Below are 14,739 nucleotides of genomic sequence, written 5' to 3' on the forward strand. Positions count from 1 at the left end.
GCAAAGTCCGAACATGAAATTATACCCATTCTTTAACGCCAGGCTAAAATGCTACCTCATACAGGAAGCCTTCTTGAAGTCTTCCCATCAGAATGACTTCTCTATTCTCATGAGCATTGCTTCCATGTCCACTAGATTGTAAACCCACACCTTATATTTCTTGCATATTATATGTACCCCCATGCTCACAGTAGAGTTTTACTCGTACAAATATTTGCTGAATTATGTTTAAAAAATTTTTTTTAACAGGCCAAAAAGGAGCCACTTATGCTAAGACTCACATCACCAAACTTAATTGCAGTCTTGGGCAGGACAGACCACTGCCATCCCCTAGGAAAGTGACCTTGCCACAACCAATCTGCTTTCTGCTAGTATAACTCCTTGTTCACGCTCCCTTCTGCCTATACAAGTCTTTCATTTTGTGTAACTCTCAGAGGTCCTTTCCGTCGTCTAGATGAGATACTGCCCAGTGCATGAGTCATTGAATAAAGCCAATAGGATCTTTAAAAGTTTTTCAGTTGAGTTTTTAAAAATTTAATCTTTATTATATTTTCCATTACTATTTAGTCCCCTTATACCCCCACCCGAGTTTTGCTTTTTAATAATTGAATCAGAGAGAAACAAATTTATACTTTACAATCAAGTTCTCAGAGTGTTCCCTCCCCAAGTTCTGTTCCTTCAGCATATACTCTAGATTTGGGTGGTGCCACAATCATTAACACAATCGTTTCCTCATTTCCCCTAGTTATTTGTCCCCTGAAACAGAGGCAGAAGGAGCTAGGTGAGCATCTGGCAGCCAGAACTGCCCATATGCCTGCCCCAAGCCCTCAGCAAGCAAACACACCCAGGTGTGTGCGGGTGTGTGCGGGTGTGCGGGTGGGGGCTGCTTTGGAACCTCCAGCCATTGGAGCGGCCTCCTCTGGGTGCCTGCTGATGCTGTGGCCGACTGTGGTTTTAGAGAGCTGGGATCACTGCAGCTGGAAACCTGGAAAATATTCAAAAATCAGACCCAGAATCCAGCAGATTTCCCAAAGAAAGGGAAAGAGGAAGTGTGGAAGTAGAGGGGAATTCAGTGAGGTCTTGATTTCCTTTTCAAACTGATGGAGAGAGGTTAATGAGGAAGATATGTCCCTGAATCATTTAAGACATACATGAACAAAACACTGAATGTCTCTATTTAAAAGATGCCCATTCAAATGTGCCTCAAAACGTTCAGAGAGGGGAAAGACAAAGTCCTTTTATTAAGAAATCATTGTCCAAAGTGTTGTTGCAAAGTAGAGAAGCTTACATAAGTAATAAACAGGTAAGCTGCCAGAGAAACCAAATACAACCATATGCTGAGCATATATCATGGGCAAAGTCTTAGAAGCTTATATTAAAGTTCTTAAGATGGAAGTAAAAGAAAACTGTACTTGAACAATAATTAAATTTTTAAAAATTGAAAAAAGGATAATAGCTAAAATAAAATATATTTAATACTTAAAAAAATAAAGTTCTTAAGATGAAGACAAAGGGTTAGTAGGTACACAAATGACTTACTCCACCTTCTAGAATACAGACAATTATGCATAGAGAATAGTTTGTAAGAACAAAAGTAATCTAGTGTCCTTGTTCCCACAGAGGTAACATAGACAACAGAATAAGATTTGTCTTTAATTTGTTACTAATCAAGGGGGAAAAAAAGCATACACATTTGAACTACCAGACTAAGCAAGACCATATCATGCCATCCAAATTTCTCACTTCGTTGATGAGAAAAATGATTCATAAACTATTTGATGACTTGCTCAAGATCATCAAAGATACCAGTTCAAATTCATATACTCAGAGAAACCAAAGGAAATAAAGCCAAGAACTGGAAGCCATATCATATTTAAACAATTCTTACAGATAGCATGAGGGATGGGAGATTCATGAAACCAGGCTTAATGGCTTTGGCCACTCTCCCAAACAGAAAGGTGTCTGGCCCCAGCATCTGGTTATCTATGTGCCCCTAGACTAGGAGGTCAACCAGCAAGTCAGTTTTAAAATCATGGTGGCTTTTAGAAAACAGACATTCAGGGAGAAACCAGAAAGAAGAGAGGGAGGGAAAGTTGAATCCTTTTAAAAGCTCCCTACAAAAGGCAAAGAGTTCTCCTCAACCAATCCTGACCCATCCTGACCTCATGCCCTTGTTACCTAAGGTCAGCTTAGCACTTTAGAAATGGTCCTGGCTGGCTCTGTAACCTCTGTCATTCACAACTAACAAATATGGCTTTACAGGGGTCACCTCTTGGCCAGAAACTGGCAGATTCTTTTCTTTCAATTCATGTATTACCCAAAAATCTCTCTGGTTTCTGTTAAGAAATTCAAGCTGTCTAGTTTAAAACCCTTTTCACTAACACAGGATGCCGCAATAATTTTCACTAATACCAAATTCTCTAGAGAGTCTAGATTAATACACAGTTTGGAAAACTCACAGAACAAACATAGCATATGCCCTCATAGACTTTCATGCTGCTATTCAAGAAGGAGAGAACCCAGGACGGCTAGAAACTGAAATATTAGGAATCTAAATAAGTCCTGTCTTTAGAAGAGTTGTCGGCAGTCTCTCTGGTGTGTAGAGATGCTTGGAGAGAAAGAATGGGGCCTACACAGGCAAATAATCATCCTCAGTTATTAGTTCTTATCATACTGTCCAAGGTTGACAGATCAAGAACAACTTGTTTAGAGGGAGAAGTCTCCCTGTGCAAATAGACAATTAGAACAACTGCAGACTTCCGGTCAAGATAGAGGCGTAGGTAGACACACTGTGCCTCCTCGCACAACCAAAATAAAGACAACAAAAATTTAGAAATGAAATAACAATCAGAACTGACAGAAAATTGAACTGTATGGAAGTCAGATAGCCAAGGATCTGAAATAGACACATTCATCTAGACAAGTAGGCAGGGCAGAGCTGGGCAGCTGAGCAGGGAGGGGTTGAAGCACAAGAAGCAGTGACACCAGGTACACAAGGCACCCTGGGCGCACAAGATGACAGTGGGCAGACCCTGGGTGCCCAGGCAGCGGTTGGAAGGCTCCGGGCATGGGGTGGCGATGGGCAGACCCAGCAAGGGGGCGAGTGTGAAGCAAGGCATGGTGCGCACGGTGGCTGGCTGACCGGGTGGTCCCACATTCGTATGCATATAACTGGGGAGCGAGACAGACCCCGCAACCCAGGGTCCCAGCATGGAGAAATAAAGCCTGAAAAGACCTGTGGGGGTTGAGGCACACGGAGAGACTCCCAGCCTCGCAGGAGAGTTCACTGGAGAGACCCACAGGGTCCTAGAATGCACACAAGCCCAACCACCCAGGAACCAGCACCAGAAGGGCCTAATTTGCTTGTGGATAGCAGGGGAGGTGACTGAAAACTGACAGAGAGCAAGCACCATTTTTCCCTCTCAGATACCCCCCCCATACAGTGTCACAACCCAGACATTGGATTGCCCCGCCCTGGTGAACACCTAAGGCACTGCCCTTCTGTATGTAACAGGTGCAACTAGACAAAAAAAAAAAAAAAAAAAAGCTGAAGGCTGAAAAGGAAGAACAGATCAAAGCTCCAGAAATAATACAACTAAGCTACAAAGAGATAGCCAACCTATCAGATGCACAATTCAAAGCACTGGTGATAAGGATGCTCACAGAATTGGTTGATTTTGGTCACAAATTAGATGAAAAAATGAAGGCTACACTAAATAAAATGAAGAAAAATGCACAGGAAACCAATAGTGATGGGCAGAAAACTGGGACTCAAATCAATGGAGTGGACCAGAAGAAAGAAAGAAACAACCAAACAGAAAAGAATGAAGAAACAAGAATTTAAAAAAAATGAGGAGAGGCTTAGGAACCTCCAGGACATCTTTAAATGTCCCAACATTGAATTATAGGGATACCAGTAGGGGAAGAGAAAGAGCAACAAGTGGAAAACTTATTTGGACAAATAATAAAGGAGAACTTCCCCAATCTGGCAAAGGAAATGGACTTCCAGGAAGTCCAGGAAGCTCCAAGGAGTCCCAAAGAAGTTGGACCCAAGGAAGCACACACCAAGGCACATCATAACTAAATTACCCAAGATTAAAGAGAAGGAGAGAATCTTAAAAGCAGCAAAAGAAAAGGAGACAGTTATCTATGAAGGAGTTCCCTCCCATAAGACTGTCAGCTGATTTCTCAAAAGAGACCTTACAGGCAAGAAGGGGCTGGAAAGAAGTATTCCAAGTCAAGAAAGGCAAGGACCGACATCCAAGATTGCTCTATCCAGCAAAGCTTTCATTTAGAATGGAAGGGCAGATAAAGTGCTTCCCAGATAAGGTCAAGTTAAAGAAGTTCCTCATCACCAAGCCCTTATTATATGAAATGTTAAAGGGACTTATCTAAGAAAAAGAAGTTAAAAAAACATGAACAGTGAAAGGACAGCAAACTCAGTTATTAACAACCACACCTAAAACAAAAGCAAACTAAGCAAACAAAAAAGGAACAGAAACACAGAAATGGAGATCACATGGAGGGTTAGCAACAGGGGAGTGGGCGGAGGAGACAGGGGAAAAAGGTACAGAGAATAAGTAGCATAGATGGTAGGTAGAAAATAGACAGGGGGAGGGCAAGAATAGTATGGGAAATATAAATGCCAAAGAACTTAAGACACATGAACTAAAGGGGGGAATGTGGGTGGGAGAGGTTGCACAGGGTAGAGGGGAATGAAGTGGGGGAAATGGGACAACTGTAATAGCATAATCAATAAAATACATTTAAAAAAAGAAAAAAAAGAACAACTGCAGGTAATTGGCATGGTTGCCAATTTGCAATTTTATTCAAGGCAGGAGAGCAATCATTATTATTGATTAAGAATTATTATACCCACTATGCAACTTTTAAGTTCCTTACATATACTGTAAAGATATCTTATTACTTAAGGTTTTGCCATCTCAAGATTGTCTCTAGCTAGTCTTCAAATGCCAATACAGCACCATCCAAATTCAGCAAGGCTCCCTTATAAGAGTGGAGTTCGCTTCCAAATTCTGTTCCTCAGACTTTCTTTCCCTAACTAAGTTTATATTCAACCACACTGTGCTGGATGTTAGGGATTCAGAACTAAGTAAAACATAACCCCTAACCACGATGAGCTCAAAATGATGGAAAGGGAAAATCACCTGTAAACCAATGAGCAAAACAAAGGGTAGTGTAAATCAGAATTGGGCAGAGGAAATGCACAGGAGCAGGGTGTGGCAGGGAAGTGGTGAGAAAGTGTTTCATACAAAGGGTGTGGCAGTGTGGTAGTCTGCCTCTAATAGGGCCCTGATTAGCCTCCCCTTCTGCTATTCACACCCTGTATGGTACCATACCCCCCCCACACACACACAGTGTGTCAGAGTTAGACTCTGTGACCTATGGGAGATGATGGGAGTGTTGGTCTGTGACTTGGGAAGCTAGATCATGAAAGACATTGCTTTGCTCTCTCGGATCACTCACTCTGGGGAAAGTCAATAGTTACTACATCTAGAGGACTTTCAAGGAGCAGAAGAGAGCCCCATGTTGGGGAAGAGGGAGTCTTTTCACCAAGAACCAGCATCGACTCGGTGAGTCACCTGGGAAGTGCATCTTCCAAGCCCAGCTGACACCTTGGCTGCAACCTCACGAGAGACCCTGAATTAAGACACCCTCGAAAGTTCTAATCCACTGCCATAGCCAGAATAATAACTCCCTCTCCAAGATGTCTATCTCCTGATCCCAAGAACCTGTGACTATGTTACATTACATAGCAAAGGGGATTCAGGGTAGCTGATGTAATTAAAGTTGTTCATCAGCTCTCCTTAGATTAAGGAGGTTATCCTGGATTATCCATGTGACTACAAGTATCCTTAAATGTGGAAGAGGAAGGCAGGACAGGTCAGATGGAGGGATGTGAGAACTCAACTGCCACTGCTGACTTTGAAGGTGGAGAGAGGGGCACCAGAAAAGGAATGTGGTGGCCTCTAGAAGCTGAAAAACATAAGAAACCAGAATCCCCCTAGAGCCTCCAGAAAGGAAGGCAGCCCTGCTGATTCTCTGAGGTTAACCCAGGGAGACTGTTCAGACTCCTGAGCTACCGAGCTACAAGTAATAAATCTGTGTTGTTTTAAGCCACCGTGATTGTGGTAATTTGTTATAGCAGCCATAGAAAAGTAACACACTGAAAGGATAACAAAATGTTAAGTTATTTTATTGATAGGATACTAAATTGGAGGGGGTGATTTGTTGTGTGTCAATAGACAATCAATTCAGATTTTGATGCCTAAATGTGGGCTGTTGCCAAAGTAAACCTTAGAATATGAGAGAAATTTTGAACCAAACAATGGGAAGAAACTAGAAGGACCTTGGGGAGAGTGTTAGGAAAAGTCTAAAGGGCTTTCACAAGAAGCCATGAAAGCCTGGTGGCCTGGGAGGAAGCTGACAGTGAGGTTTTACAGGAAAGTTGGGAAAGTTTTATTGGAAACTGGAGGAAAGGTGATCCTTGCTATGCAGTGGCAAAAATTTTAGCAACAGTGTTGCCTGTGGTAACCAAAAGTAGTAAATGTATTTAGTGAACTAAGCCATCTACCTAAATAGATTTCCAGACAGTGTGAAGTGCCCTGGCTAGTGTGGCTCAGTGGATTGTTCACTGGCCTAGTGAATCAACAGGTTGCCAGTTCAATTCCCAGTTAGGGCACATGCTTGGGTTGTGGGCCAGGTCCCTGGTAGGGAACATGTGACAGCTATCCAACTGATGTTTCTCTTTCACATGGATATTTCTCTCCTTCCCTTCCTGTCTCTCTGAAAATAAGTAAATAAAATCTTAAAAAAATAAACTATAACATTTTGTTTTAATTTCTGTCTTCTAAAACATTAGTTAATTTCCTCTCACGGATTACTACTTCTTTGTGGTTTTTTGTCTTTATTCTGTTTGGATTTTCAGTTTCCATCTCCAAATTACCTACCTCGTTTTTTTTACATTCTTCACCAGACAGCCTTTTTTCAATAACCTTCAATTTATCTAGAACAAAGAAAATGCTGTAATAATCCCTTAGAGAAAAAAATCACACATCTATTGTTTCTTCAAGAAATAGAAACAAGAAAAAGTCAAATACTTTTTATTCACTGTTTTTGTGGTGTATCTCTTTATAAATTACTCAAAATAGCTGGTAAATATAGTATGAGATCAAGTTTGTGAAAATACTTAGTAAACTATAAAAATTTATATAAATGGAAGGCATTGTTATAAGGTATTTGTTTTAATTTTTTAGAAAAGAACATTGCTTTTGAAATTTCTCTCACATTACGAAATTTTAAGTTGGGATAAGTTAGGTGAACAACTGAAAATGATTATTCAAAATGTAATTTTCTCTTTAACTCTTCTGAAGTCCTGACCACACAACCTTACAAGCCGATAGAAGTCAGTAAAACTGATACTCTCAAGAAATTTACAAAAAAATTACAACTCAGAAATTCTGAGCCCACTGGTTGTTGAAATGATGAATGGAAAATAACCCACACCAAAGCACATGATAAAATTCTAGAATACCTTGGATAAAGAGATAATCCTAAAACCTTCCAAAGAGTAAAAACAAGTCACATTCAAATAATTAAGACTCAGAATGGTTTCTAGAACTCTCCAATGAAAAAGGATGGCTGAAAACAGTGGATGTCTTCAAAATTTTGAAGGATGATGATTTTCAATCAAGAATTCTCTATCTTAACACACTTTATCAATCAAACATGAGAGTGGAGCAAAAGCATTTGAAGATAGTCAAAGACTCAAATGATAACTCCCAAGCACCCTTTCTTGGAGATCTACTACAGGGCATGCTTTAGCAAAATAAAGGAATAAGCAAGAGAGATGAAGACATGGAATTCAGGAGCCGTGGCCCCAGCCCTGGTGGGCCAGGAGAAAAGTCCCAGGACCAGAGCTATGCAGCCGCCCAGAGCTGGGGCGGCCGCCCAGACTGGACGAGGTGCTGGTCAGGAGCGAGGTGGACTGTGCACAGAGCTGCTCACTTCCATCATAACTTTTAACTCTATGTAGAATGATAAATGTTACTTTAATAACATTTAAATTAATATGTTAAATTACATCCTGTGTTGAATCGTCCTCTCCACCACTTAAACGCATTCCTACCCAGCCAGGCCCTCCCAGCTCTGTGTACACACTGCTGCTACAGCACGTATCACAGAACCTTGTCAGCATTTGTTTATATGTCTGTCTCCACAGTTATGTCGGGAGCTTTGTGCAGGCCAGGCCTGTGCCGTTTCATCTTGATTTCCCAGCATCCAGCAGAGTGCCTGAGTGGCCAGCACACGTTTGACTGACTAACCCAAATACTGATTAAGATAGCTGCCTGAAAGAAATTCCTAAGAAGGACTATTTTATATGGACATGTTAGAATTTCAAATCAGAGGAAGAGTCTATTTCAAATAACTAACATTTCAAGAATATTCTCTTGACATTAATGTTTAACTATCAACAGATGAAATGATGATGTCCACAAAATGCCTTAATTCATTCACTGAAGAGCTATTAAATGTCCATTTTATGCCAGGAAGTTTTCAGTTTGCTGTAAACTAGGTAAAGATTTCTAGGGGGAGAGGGAGGAAATAGATAGATTACAAATAAAGACATGAAAGTACGCTGTGCTGGGTAAGGGGACAGAGAATGACAGTGGGGGAGAATGAGGCGCTCTCTAGCCAGGGTGGCCAGGGCAGGCCTCCCTCACCTCCCTGTTCCTCCTCTGCTTCCCTCCACCGGATCAGAAAACTGGGCAGCCTTAGAAAACTCCCAGTGAGATTCTAGTCAGGACTTCCTTGGGCTAAGTATGACTTCTGAAGTTGAGGTGGAAGAAGAGAGAGAAGAGAAGGCAGCTCTACCCTCCTTCCCTGCCTTAGGGTGACAAAGCAGAACCAGCTCTCTGGGACTCAGAAAAGGATTCCTTGCCCTCCCAAAGGCTCTGAAGGGGGCCGCTGTGAGGTCTTTGAAGAAATTAACACTTCTTCACTAGAGCGAGAGCTTTGAACTGAAAGCAAGTACCCAGGGCACCCACCATTCCTCTTTAGCTGCTGCCATTCAGTGATGAATGGGATTTGCCTGAGATAAGTGGGAATATGATTGCTTAGTGGACATCAAACCCAAGGGAAACTTTAGGATCAATCTTTAAAGTAAAAATCTCATTAAATTCTTAAAACAATGTAATTAAGATGGACTAATTTTTGTCATACCTACCCATCCCAAATATGTAGTCATACATCTTTATCATGGAAAATGAAAACATATAAAACTACTCAGTGTTTGTTTACAGTTCTGTTATCACTAAAAACACTACAAAAGAAAGTTGCTCTCCATTATAAAAAAAAGTATTTATTGGTAGACAATTTTTTAAAAGAGAAGTTTCTTTTTAAAAAATATTTAATTTATTTATTTCTAGAGAGGGGAAGAGAGGAATAAAGAAAGGGAGAGAAACATCAATGTGTGGTTGCCCCTCACATGCCCCCCACTGGGGACCTGGCCCACAACCCAGGCATGTGCCCTAGACTGGGAATTGAACCAGTGACCCTTTGGTTCACAGGCTGACACTCAATCCACTGAGCCACGCAGGTCAGGGTAGTAGATAGTATTTTTTAATAATTATTGGACAACTACTAACCTGTTAAGCCATCAGTCTTCATTGTTAATAAAAATATGAACTTCCAAAATATAAATTTTCTGAACAATGCTTGCCAGAGCAAAGTTATTTTAATCTATTTATATGCTTATATAGCTCCCCACATTTGTTTACCTTTTCTTCTCTAACTCTTATAGCCAAGAAATCTAGAAAACACCTAGCAGTGATCAAAAAACCTTTTGTTATGTTACAGAAACTTCAAAAAATTATATTCTATAATTATAATGATTAAAGCTAACCTATTAACCCTAACCACCTTTACATGGTATCTATCCCTTGCCAATGAAAGCCATACAATCTACAAATTAGAGAAATGCGTATGTGTGTTTGTTGCTGGAAGCATGGGTACTTAGTGTCAACAATCTATAGGTGTATGAGCTCTTAGATAGAGATGGAGAACTATGTGGATATAGCCACCCAACAGAGAGTAAACCACAATTACTAAACACCACTAGTGCTATGATTTACTGTAGATAGGAGCAAGAGTAATAGTGAACCAATACATTGTAAAAACTTGAAATTTTCCACTGACATAAAGTGCATTTTCAATGAGACGTGAAGTACTTACCAACTTAGAGAGGTCTTTGAGCAGGTGATCAAGAAAAGTATTGGTTTATAAAACCTAACTCAGCAAGCAATGACTAGCAGTTGCCACTATTTGTGTATGTGTATGCCACCAACATTTTGTGTATGTGTATGCCACCAGCATTTCCCATGGCAGGGAGTGGAGAGCTTGGCATTCCTTGAAACCTGGTGTGCTGGCCAGGAGAGTTGGGAGTGGGGCAGATACCATTCAGAGGCCTCTAATTTTGACCTACATTTCTCACCCTACTCCTACATCAGCCCCACCACACACATACGGACCACGGACTATAAACTGTTAGCACACTTCATCCATCAGGACACAAAATGAAAGGCAGTTTCTTCCTTTGAAAATATGGGGACCTCCTGGTCCACTGTGTGCAAAGCACTTTGCTAGGTGCTATGCAAAGGTGTTGAGGCATGGTGCACTATTTGAGGACATTCATAAAAGATTTATGAATGTACTAAATAAAAGCTTAGCATGGATGTGTCTAAAAATGGAGTGCTGAGGTCCCTTTGGACCCCTGGAGTGCCTCTAATGAAGCATGAAAGTGTTGGGGACAATGTCTTCCTGCACAGCATCCCCCCCCCCAACCAGCTTTCTGTTTTTTCTCATCTACCAAACCCAACATGACTACCTTTTCGGTGGTCGGGAGATCTGCAGAAGGACCCTCTGGGAGATAGAAATTTCTAAATCCCACAGTAATGTTGTAAATTTATTCCAAAAATTCTATGCCTTTGTTCTAAACATTTTTTTCACCTGTTGGTCTCCTTTCCAGATTTTTCCCTACACTTCTCTTCAGTATCCTCAAATTTTTCATTTCCTTACTTTTTCTTAAATTATATCACATAGAGATGAAAATAGAATTCTTACGTGAAAATAATTCCATTGCTGAAGAAGAGAGAATGATTCACTTTCAGATGCCAGAAATTATATTTATGCATCCCATTCCCATGTTTCATGAATGTGTGTATTCTGCTTATTATTTCTTGGGTGCATTGTCATAGGATGCCTGAAAGAAAAGTTCAGTTGATATTAAATCCTGTTTCCTGTAGACTTTTGAACACAATCAAAGACAGATATGAATCAAATGATGAAGCCACTTTTGCTGTGGTTACAGAAACAAATACACACAAAGCGATAAAGCACAGGCCAGACAAGCCCAAATTTGAATCTGCATTATCATTTATTGGTTGTATGACCCTGAGAAAGTTTCTGAGCCTCGGCAAGTCCATGTCATCTTCTACAGAATGGATTAGCTGTTGCTGTTACTGATACTATTTTGCTTTCCAAACATTTCACCCTCTTGGTTATTGTCTGCATGCATTCTACACCTTGACCCTTACCATGTGGAATTCAGAGATGGATATAATATGCTAGACCTCGTATAACCAGAGCAGCAGATAGTGAGACTAAACCTTCCTTGTCTTGGACAGTACCTACAAACACAGCACAGGTTTGCATTAGCAGGACTGCAACCACACAGTGTTGGCTCAGTGTGATCAATATCTATAGGTCCTTTTCTCAAAACCTGCAGTGAATTCAGGTTCCAGCATGCCCAACCCTTAACTCCTGTCCATCAAACACAATTAAATCCATCAAACAACAAACAAACAAAATCCCCCAGGAGCTTATATTTACCTCAGTTTCCATGTCATTTGAAAAGTGAAGGAGCTGTGTCTCATTCATCATGTGGCCCAGCTGTACCAGTTGTCTGTGGTTTGCTGGTTCATGCAAAGCAGGAAAAAAAAGTGGCAACATCAGGTAGCCTGTGATAGGACAATGGAAAGTGTGCCAGCCAGCCCCAGTGAGTAGTGTCATTTCAGAGCATAAGAAATATAGGCACAACTCTTGGCTAGTAAAAATGGTCTTGTAAGAATCTGTCAGTAGTTCTATTTGTTCACCTCCAGCCATCACTCCTCTCTCTAGTCTACTTTTCACAGGACAGTGAGAGTTCTAAGCATAAGAACTCTGCTTTAAGTAGACTTGGGGGAGAATCATGCTTTTGTCACGAATCTGCTATATGAACCAGACTAAGCTTCATAGCCTCTCTGAGCCTCAACTCACTAGTAAAACAAGGATAGAAATACCTAGTTTATCTGGTTGTGAGAACTAAGGTAAATTTGCTAAAATACCTGGCACAGGACACATAGCAGAGAGTACACCACATGCAACCCATCCAAAGGGCAGCCTTTGGGAAATCATGGCCCCCAGGAAGAGTTCAAGCTCCTTAGCCTGGCATGAGGCCTCTTTTGGCATGCCCCCCACCTTGTCCCTCTACCCTTCAATGTAGCCTGTACTAGCAGTAATGACTTGTAGTTTCTTCAGTATGTCTTGATCTTTCATAGTTCAATGCCATAGCCATACTATTTATTCTCCCTGGAAGACTAACCCCAATCCAGTCCAATTACAAAACTTCCACACATCCACACAATTCACCACAGATAACAGCTCCACTGGGAAGCACGTGCTGGGAGATAGTTGTTTCTGGTTCTCTCACATTTCTGTACACCTTGCAAGAGAGGAACGAGCTGCACTTTGGTCTGGACTTCCTCTTCAAGGGTGTTTGCGTAGGGAATAGCCATGGAGTATAGAGATAGTGTCTCCCTCCAGAGCAAAGGGCAGGCCTACTCATGACCATTATAAAAGATTTAGGTTCCTTAAGCTTGGGCTTCCTTTCCTGTAGCACAACCCACTGTATGTGCAAGTGACATCTGGCCCTCACTGTGCTGGCCTGCGGGATGTGAGACATGGGGACAGATAAAAAATTGCTGGTACTCTGGTTACTACATTGCCATGAGTAATAACTGTCCTTCACCTCTGACACAGGAGTTTTGTGTTTTCTACCAGTACTCATAAAATAGCAGTAGGCTAACTTGATAGCATGCAAACAGGGTAAAAGCTGGGACTCTTCATACTTCTTGGGGGTGTGCTCCCTCCCTTCCCCTTTCATGTCACTGTAGGAGTGTAAATTGCTCTGTAAGCTGTATTCTCAATATATCCTGAACATTGCAGATTTTATCACAATATTCAGTGGCTACATAATTTTCTTATAACTCAATCTGCAACAGTGCCTGGAACACACTGAATGCTCAGTACTTTGTTGAATGAGTGAACATGTCTGCCCTTAGCAGGTCCTCTAAGACTCGCCCCACTGCTGGCGTGTATCCAAAGGGATAGCTAGGGCTCTTGCCTTTAGTTCTAAATGTCCTGTGCTCACTTCTGCTATAAACCCTTTAGCGCCTCCCCTTTCCTTCCCCAGAAGGACCCCCTCATTTCTGGTACTTGATGAATTACCACCGGTTCCTGTCCTTGACTCTCTTATTTTCTCCTGGAAATCATGTACTAGTAACAATCTCCACTTGAGGAGTCCCCGGGACCTCTCTTCTTAGTATGTGCCTTCCTAGACAACTACCAGGAGTGGAAGAATTTTACTTTCGTACATTAGTTCTGCATTGTGTTACATGTAAATTCAGATAAATATGTTCCCTGTAATTTCAATTCGAGCCAGTGATAATAAATATAGAATAGATAAAGTCAACTCCAAGTATAGGACTTTTTACTATTCTACCAGAGAACTTTCCCAGTTGCTTTCCATCTATTTAATCAGTATTTCAATATAGTAATTCATTATTTCTTCAGCTAACAAATATCTATTCAGTTCCTCTTCATTGCAAGGCAGTGTGTCATTACTGTAAGGAACACAAAGACGAATGATATATGATTTGTGGCCTCAAAATGCTAATGAAAAATATGCACCACAAAATACTGTAAGACTTCAGACGAAATGACATCTGTGATGTCCCTGAAAATATAGATAATATTTGGAAGGGTCTCACTCACAGTGTGGAGGTGAAAGGTGAGGGAAGTATCCTTTGGGGAAGAGCTCCTGCAAAGACTCAGAGTTAGGACAATTCACGTGCCATTCAGCTACCACCATGGGTTGTTCACTTTGGCCTGAGTGTTGAACACATAGAGAAAAAAAATGACTATACATTTTTAAATATTTTATTTATTTATTTCTAGACAGATGGGAATGGAGGGAGAAATGGAGAGAAACATCAGTGTGTGGTTGTCTCTTGCGTGCCCCCTACTGGGTACATGGCCCACAACCCAGGCATTTGCCCTGACTGGGAATCGAGCTGGCAACTCTTTGGTTTGCAGGCTGGCACTCAATCCACTGAGCCACATCAGCCAGGGCTGACTGACTATAAATTTGTAATGGTAAATTGGGGCCTGATTGGGGAGCCATTAGGATTAAAGAATTTGTTGTTTAATGAATACTTTGACACTTTACAGTCAACTGAAAGGGCAGTGAAAGTTTTTGATCAAAAGAAAAACTTGATCTCAGACAAATTAACCTAGTAGTAACAATAAAAATGAACTGGAGCATTGAAAGCTTGCAAGATTTTAGGAAAGTCTGTTGAGAGCCTATTCTAATGCAATGGAGAGGAACTGAGAACTGGCACA

At 41.1% G+C, this 14,739-nt stretch overlaps 1 long non-coding RNA gene across 1 annotated transcript; it reads right to left on the reverse strand.

Annotated features, from left to right (window-relative positions):
* Nucleotides 1–638: 638 nt before the first annotated feature.
* On the reverse strand, nt 639–14,201 carry LOC119053498 (uncharacterized). The gene is made up of 4 exons (XR_005083307.2): nt 14,113–14,201; nt 11,911–11,993; nt 11,143–11,281; nt 639–985 (listed from the first exon to the last, which is right to left on the reverse strand). It is a non-coding gene; the product is annotated as an uncharacterized LOC119053498 (long non-coding RNA).
* Nucleotides 14,202–14,739: the final 538 nt, after the last annotated feature.

The sequence above is a fragment of the Artibeus jamaicensis genome, unplaced genomic scaffold (genome assembly GCF_021234435.1).
Source record: "Artibeus jamaicensis isolate MK-2021 breed Jamaican fruit bat unplaced genomic scaffold, CSHL_Jam_final contig_548, whole genome shotgun sequence".
In the NCBI taxonomy this organism is placed as follows: domain Eukaryota; kingdom Metazoa; phylum Chordata; class Mammalia; order Chiroptera; family Phyllostomidae; genus Artibeus; species Artibeus jamaicensis.